The sequence below is a fragment of the Castor canadensis genome, chromosome 1 (assembly GCF_047511655.1).
Source record: "Castor canadensis chromosome 1, mCasCan1.hap1v2, whole genome shotgun sequence".
In the NCBI taxonomy this organism is placed as follows: Eukaryota; Metazoa; Chordata; class Mammalia; order Rodentia; family Castoridae; genus Castor; species Castor canadensis.
Window position 1 is genome coordinate 17,603,959 of NC_133386.1, and position 7,536 is coordinate 17,611,494.

The window sequence follows — 7,536 nt, forward strand, 5'->3', positions numbered from 1 at the left end:
GAACAAGAATGAACTGTGAAAGTTGTCAGAATCAAAATGGAGTCACACTAGTCAAACCTTAACAGAAAATAAACTAAAATTAAAAAATAAAAAGCTGGGATATTTTGAAGGAGAGGTTCTCAAGCTTGAGTGCCAGCAAACAGGAAGTAGTTACCAAAGATTCTGCTGGAAACACAACTTTGCACACAGGCCACCACAACCACGTACAGAAAATAGTTCTGAGGGAACATCTGCCTGTCTAATCTTGGACCGACACCACCCTTGTTATCGATCTTTGTAGCTAAGGATTACTGTCAAAATAGCTTATGGAATCCCCTTCCTTTTGCCTTTAAAATCTCCTTGCTCCTACCTCCTTGAATACATTCATGGTTTACTATGGCACACACATGCCATTCCAATCCTCTACTAGTCTCATATAATCTTTGGAGAATCTTTCTCTGTATGTTATTTAGGTGGACAGAATCTAAATCCAATTGTAACTTAGACTTAAAATTTAGAATCTAGGCTCTAAAAAACAAACAGGACTTATGTTTTTTGTTAGCTTCTCCAAAGAGACAGAACCCCGAGGGAATGTAGATACAGATATATAGATTCATGAGAGAGGGTTACGGCTGCTTAGAAGTCCCATGGCAGATGGTCTTCAGGCTGTCAGGGACTACAGGAGCATGGCTTAGTCTAAATCCGAAGATCTTAGAACCAGGGAAGTGGAGGGTGTAACTCTCAGTCCAGGACAACAGCCTGAATACTTGGGGAGGGGGGCCACTGTTATAAATTCTAGTTCAAAGGCTGGCAAGACTGGAATTCTGATGTCAAAGGTGGGAGACAGTGAGTGTGTCCCAGCAGACACAACTAAAGTAATCCCCTTTCCAGGTTTCCAGTCAAATTGACACCTAAAATTAACCATTCTTGAACTATGACATATGTAAAGGTAAACCAGAGATAGAAGGAAATTTGATAAATAGAGCTTCATAAAATATCAAGGAAGAAAGAAGACAATGATTTACTTTCTTAAGAGACAGGAGCCATTGAAGAAGAATAAACTCTTCCTGCTGTTCCATTACTGCTTTGCCTCCACCAAGGGTGAAAACACACACGAATTTGCAGAAGAGCTAAGGACACAGGTCAATAAAGGGAGGAACTCACTCTGCTGCACTCTACCTTCTTTTTGGTGAATAGAGGCCTTTGGCTTACTTCTGGAAATCCAGTGTCTGGAGCAGTCTCTGGTGTACAGTAGATACTCAGTAAATGTTTGTTGAATAGACGAATGAGTGAAGGAAGATTGAATTTAGTTGAATACATATCTTCCACTTGGGTTCTATAAAAGAAGCTTGCTCATATTTTAACTTAACAATTAATAGATGATTCCTTATAGTTACAAGAACCACATGCTAATGAGTCATAAATGAGTTTGATTTGATTAAGGGAGGCTACAAGTATGGAATAAAATGAAAACAAATTGGGAGCCTGTTCATTTTGATTTATGTGGCTTACTAATAAGCTAATCAATAACATGAAATAAATACCTATAGTAATTAGCAAACCTCTTTGGCTAATTTACCAAATTCTTCATGTTTTTCTTTTGTTTTTTAAGATAGGCTATCACTATGTGGCCCAGATTGACCTTGAACTCAAGATCCTCCTGGCTCAGACTCCCAAGTGCTGGGATTACAGATGTGCACCCCCACATCAGGCTTTTTAATTTCTTCTTAAAGAAGGCAATTACAATCTTTGAAATCTAGTAGCCTTCCATAAAATTCTGTTTTACAAGACAGAAAATCTAAATGGGGAATGAAAGTAGAGATGGCTACATTTTGAGTGAAAATAGTGGAATTCTTTAAATGAAAATTTTCTTTTCAGATGACTGTAGATTCACAGTTGTAAGAAATAATACAGAGAAATTTCACATAATCCCTTTTGCAGTTTTCCCCAGGAGTAATATCTTTCAAAATGACCTATAGAATATCATAACCTGGTTATTAACATTGTTAAAATCAAGATACTGACATTTATATCACCAGGACAATCCCTCATGTTGCCTGTTAGCCACACCCACTTCCTGTGCACTCCACCCCACCTTAACCCCTGGAAACCTCTGGAATGTTCTCCATTCTGTAATTTTGTCATTGCAATGATGTTATATAAATAGAGTCATACACTATATAATCTAAGATTGACTTTTTCATGCAGCATAATTCTCGGAGATTAATCTTTGCTGTTGTTTGTATCAGTAGTTTGTTCCTTTCATTTTTAACAAGTATTTCATAGCATGAATTCTTGGACATCTGGGTTTCTTTGAATTTTTGATTATAATGAATCATGTCATAATCATTTATGTCCAGATCTTTGTGTGTAAATGTTAAGTTTTCATTTCTCTGGAATAAATGCCCAGAAGGGCAACTGCTTATAGCTTTAGCTTAAAAAATCACTGCTACACTATTTATAGAGAGGCTGTGCCATTGTGAGTCCACCAGGAACCGATGGATCCAGTTTCTCTGCATCCTCACCAGCATTTGCTGCTTTCAACTACTGTTTGCTTCAGTCATTCTGATAGGTGATGACATCTCAATGTATTTTTAATTTGAGTTTCCCTAATGATGTTGGGCATTTTTCACGTTTATTTACCATCTGCATATCCTCTTTGATCAAATGTCTCTTCATGTCTGCCTATCTTCTAATTTAATTGTTTTCTCTGTTTATTGTTGAGAGTTCCCTATACCTTCTATTATGCTAATCCTTTGTCAGATACATGGTTTGTAAATATTTTCTCCAACACTACAGACTGATTTTTAATCTTCTTAAGGTTTCCAGAGAGCAAAAGCTTTTAATTTTGATAAAGTCCAATTCATCAACTTTTCCTTTTACGGGTTGTGCTTTTAAGTACTAAAACTAAGAAGTCTTGCATAACCCTAGGTGATAAATATTTTCACTTAAATTCAGTTTTACATTTTACATGAACTTAAGTTCATGGTCTGTCTCTAGTGGACTTTTTATAAAGCATGAGTCGTAAGTCTAGGTTCATTTGTTATTTTGCACTTCAAGGTGCAATTGTTTCAGCACCATTTGTTGAGAAGATGTCTTTCCTCCATTGAATTGCTTTTGCACGTTTGTCAAAAGTCAGTTGGACAAATTTGTGTGAGTTTATGCCTGGGCTCTTTGTTCTTTTCTAGGGATTTATGTGTCTGTGAGCAGACATAATTTTCTTTTTCCTGATCTTAGAGGAAAAAATATTCAGTCTTTCCCCATATAGTGTGATTTTAGCTGAAGGTTTTGGGTAGATACTCTGTATCAACTTGAAGAAATCCCTTTCTGCTGTTAGTTTTCCTAAGAGATTATTTTAAAAATCAAGACTCTGTACTAATTGTAGTTCTTCTTTTCATGTAATTTTTCTTCTTTGGCCTGATAATATAATATAGCTGATTATATTGAGTCAGCCTTATATCTCTGGAATAAACTCAAGTTGCTCATGGAGTACAACTATTTTTATATTGGCAAATTCTACTCGTTAATATTCTGCTAAGGAGAATTTGCATATATATTCATGCAAAACATTGTTTTATCATTTTAGTGTGCATATTATTAGTTTGCTTTTGGTATAAAAATAATTCTAAGTTCACAGCATGTATTGGGAAGTGTTCCCTCCTCATATTGTCTGGAAGACATTGTGTAGAATTGATGTTAATTCTTTAAATGTTTTGGATGAATGTGGCCTCTGAATCAAACTCAATCATGCTAGTTTATGATGTTGAGTTCATCTATGTCCTGGCTGGTTTTCTTTCTAGTTGTCGTAATGATTATCGAGAGAGCAGCACCAAAGTCTCCAGCTCATCTCCTTCCCATTCCCTCGGTTTTGTTTCAGATATTTAGTGCCCTGTAGATCTTTCAGCTGGAACCCACTGCTATTATACTGGAGCCCTGGTGGTGTGTTGTTAAAATAAAAGAGAAACCTTCCATAATGTGATTAAAGCACAGTCTTACCGTGAGTCTGTGACCCTGGACTATGGTTTTTATAAGTGTTTCTCAGCTTCTCCTTGTCCAGATAAGACTAGCAGAGGCTGGAATTCTCTAATGGGTCCAAGAGTAGAGCACAGAAGCTGTTGTCAAAATCTTCTGACCCTTTCTTGGTCTTTTGGCTAGAGATAGCAGGCTTTGGTTGGGTCTGTTTGTGTTTGCACTCATTGGCATTTGCAGATTGCTGGCTTCTCCAACAATAAATTTGGGATATATGAGAAACAAGGAAAACTCGTCAAACTCATCCCTGTTTCATCCCTTGAGTTCCAAGGTCTGCTCTATCTTCTCTGTCTTTCAGTCTTCTAATCTTTGTTTCACATGCATGTCCAGAGGTTTTGCTTATTTAGTAGAAAAAATAAGAAAAAGTATGTCTACTCCATCTTTCCAAAAGTAGAACTTCTCTTGGCATTGACATTTGTAAAGATTCTAATACCCACGCCTTGACTGAAAATGGATGTGATGTCTCCTTGGTATTACACTATTATTAAGAGTCAATTTGGAAAATCAAACTGCTTGAAATTGTTTTATCACTTATCAATATCATTGTGCTCTTAATTGACCTATTGTTTATTTAAACAGCCTATTCTCTTACAATGAGGCACAGTTATGTTGTACAGAAACTCACTGTGTCTTAATGTAACACTCAAATTAATTTACACTTGACCATTGCCCCACTTCCCTGAAGCTGATGATATTATACACAGTTCATATGTCATTATATTTTACAGTGTATTCATAAGCAAACAAATTTGGAAAGGCATTTGTACAATAAGCACCTAATTACAACTGACTTTGATCTCGAGTGAGGACATACACGGACTGTAGAAGAGGTAGCCCCGGAGTTCATCTTACAGACTGTGCTGCAGGTAGTGTACACTCAGTAAGTGTCTGTGAGTGAATGAGTGAACAAATGAAGAAAGTATTGGGAATCTGATGACGATATCTTTCCTTCTGAAACAATAGAGGTTCTGTAGCTGAGAAATAGAAATGAAATCTGCAAGCTTCTTAGAAGAATTCGTAGTTGCATGTAGATCTATAGTTTATGTATTCATACATGGAAGTGTTTTTGGTTTATAAGTCTCACATTTATTTTTGTCTATGGTATATACAGAGAGTTTTTTGAATCTTTTCTGCTTGTAACATCATACAAAGCATGAGAAAATTAATTACAAGGTCAAGGCTCTTCAACCCCCAGTAAATGCTAGTTAATGGTTAAGCCTCCTAAACACATTGAAAATTCTTTTCTTCAAAGGAAAGGCTATGGCCATTGTCAGAAAACTGCTTGATTTTCTTTTCAAGTACACAAATGACTTTTGTCCTGCTTTCTAGGACTCAGGATAAAGTGTTTCCAAATGTTAGGGACTGCTCCAGCTGTGGTTCACCTGAGCCCTGTGCTTCACCAAGTCTGACTGATGGGCAGAAAGTAAAGAGAGGAGCAGGTTGTGACTACCTGAAGCCAATCCAAGTCTCCCTGCCCAGCAACCAAATGCTAGCTCAGTCATTTACCTTTGCCATGGGTGGGGTGGTGGTGCTTTACACAGTTCCATATAAACAGGCCATATAAAAGAAACTCTCCTTATCACTGCAGATATTTGGCTTAAAGGCAAGAACTTCCACATCAAGATATTCATTGGTAGAGTTGATTGAACATGAAGGAAAGATGTGTGGAAAACTTTGACTTTGTGGAGAAAGCAAAGATTTTCCACAGTCATGAGGAATGCATGGCTCTCTCTGTAGGTCTTTCTTCAAACGTCACCTTTTCTGAACATCTGTGACTATCCTACTTAAAATTCCACTCATTGTTTCCAACCTTCCTTCCAACCCAAAAACTGAAATACATCCCTTCTCTCCTCTTCTTGCTTTGTTTTTCTTCAAAGTGCATGTCACCATGTAGTACGTGTTAGTTTCTTTCACCATTGCTGTTTAGATATGGAACCCAGGACCTTGCTCATGCTAGGTAAGCTCTCTAACACTGAGCTATATCTCCAGCCCAAGTTGTGCTCTTGTTCAGTGCTGTGACCCCCAGTGTCTGGTATGTGATAGGGTACTCAATCAATACTCATTGAACAATGGTACACATGAATTCTCAAGGAGAAGAGACAATGTTCACAATGAATGTAGCCATCCAGAAAATGACTGCTTTGAACAATTCAATTGCTTTTAATCCCAGAGGAAACTAAGCAGATGAGAGGAATGAGGCAAATCTGAGTCCTTACTTTGCAGGTGTCTGAGGAGATTGCCTGGTCTCTCAGGTTTCAGTTTCTGGTCTTTCACATAAAGACTAAAGTAGATCTTTAAACCCGTCCTTACTCCAATATCCAGCCATTCATTTGTTTATTATTTCCTGATCTGTGTGTGGGATTTGATGCCCAGAGTATTGGTGAAAGTACACATGGCTTTCCCCTACCATATATCTTTCAATAACGGTGACACAAGTTAGATTATATAAGATAAGACACTGAAAAATTACAGATAGTTTATAATAGAGCAAAAAGCAGAGTAAAGAAATAGAAGAAAATACAATGAAAAGAAAAAAATAATAAACAAAAGTGTGGGGAACTATTATATAGTGTAGAAGGATAAATGTTTAACGCTGTGCACTGATCACAATCATGAAACAAATCACAATTTACAACACGGCTTTTGCAAAGAGACTTGGTGCATTGACTTATTCTAATAGGTCATGTTTTTAAATGACTTCCGAATCTTCACTAATAATAAAAAACTTAACATGTGGACCTTGAGATTACTGCCTTGCCATAAAACAAGGTGATTTCACTTTCTTAAAATAAATTATTCTCCATGAGCCATTGTGAGGCACATGAAGCTCTTTTCTCACCGACTCCCTCTTTTTTTACACACTTTGTTGCTTTTCTCCAGTCATAAGTCATTACACCGGTAGAACTTCCACTTGCATATAAAGTGATTGGTGCCATGGATGTATTTACTGTCACTTTTTATAAAAAGACTATATATTTTCAGCCATGACAAGAGACCAGCTGGCTAATTTAGAATCCCTGCTGAACATTTGAGAAAAAGTAATCATTTTATTTTTCACAGGCATATTTAGAAGGTGCACTCTGAATATGAATGATTATAAATATCAGAATTGTACAGATGTATGAGGGTGTCCAAATGTTTCCATAAGAAATACATAGCAATTCTCCTCACAGCTCTGTGCTGGTTTCAAGTCAAGCAATTTAGAAATGCTTATTTTTAAGCAACAAGTAAAGGGTGGCCCAAACTAAGTATTTAATGTTTTAAATTTTTAAAGGACTGCTTTACTTTTAATGGTGTATTGGATCATTACAAAAGAAATTTTTCTTTATTCTTATGGCATAAGGTTTCTTAATATAGTACTCTAATTATTACAGAACACAGTCCCTTTACTGATTATTCAGCAATCCAAAGTGTGAAATTTCATTATTATAATATTCACACCTTAGTGTTTAACTTCAGAACTAATGCCAAATTTAGGAATCCTATATTATTTGTGAGCATAGAATCATATGATTCATTGAGTGCAAG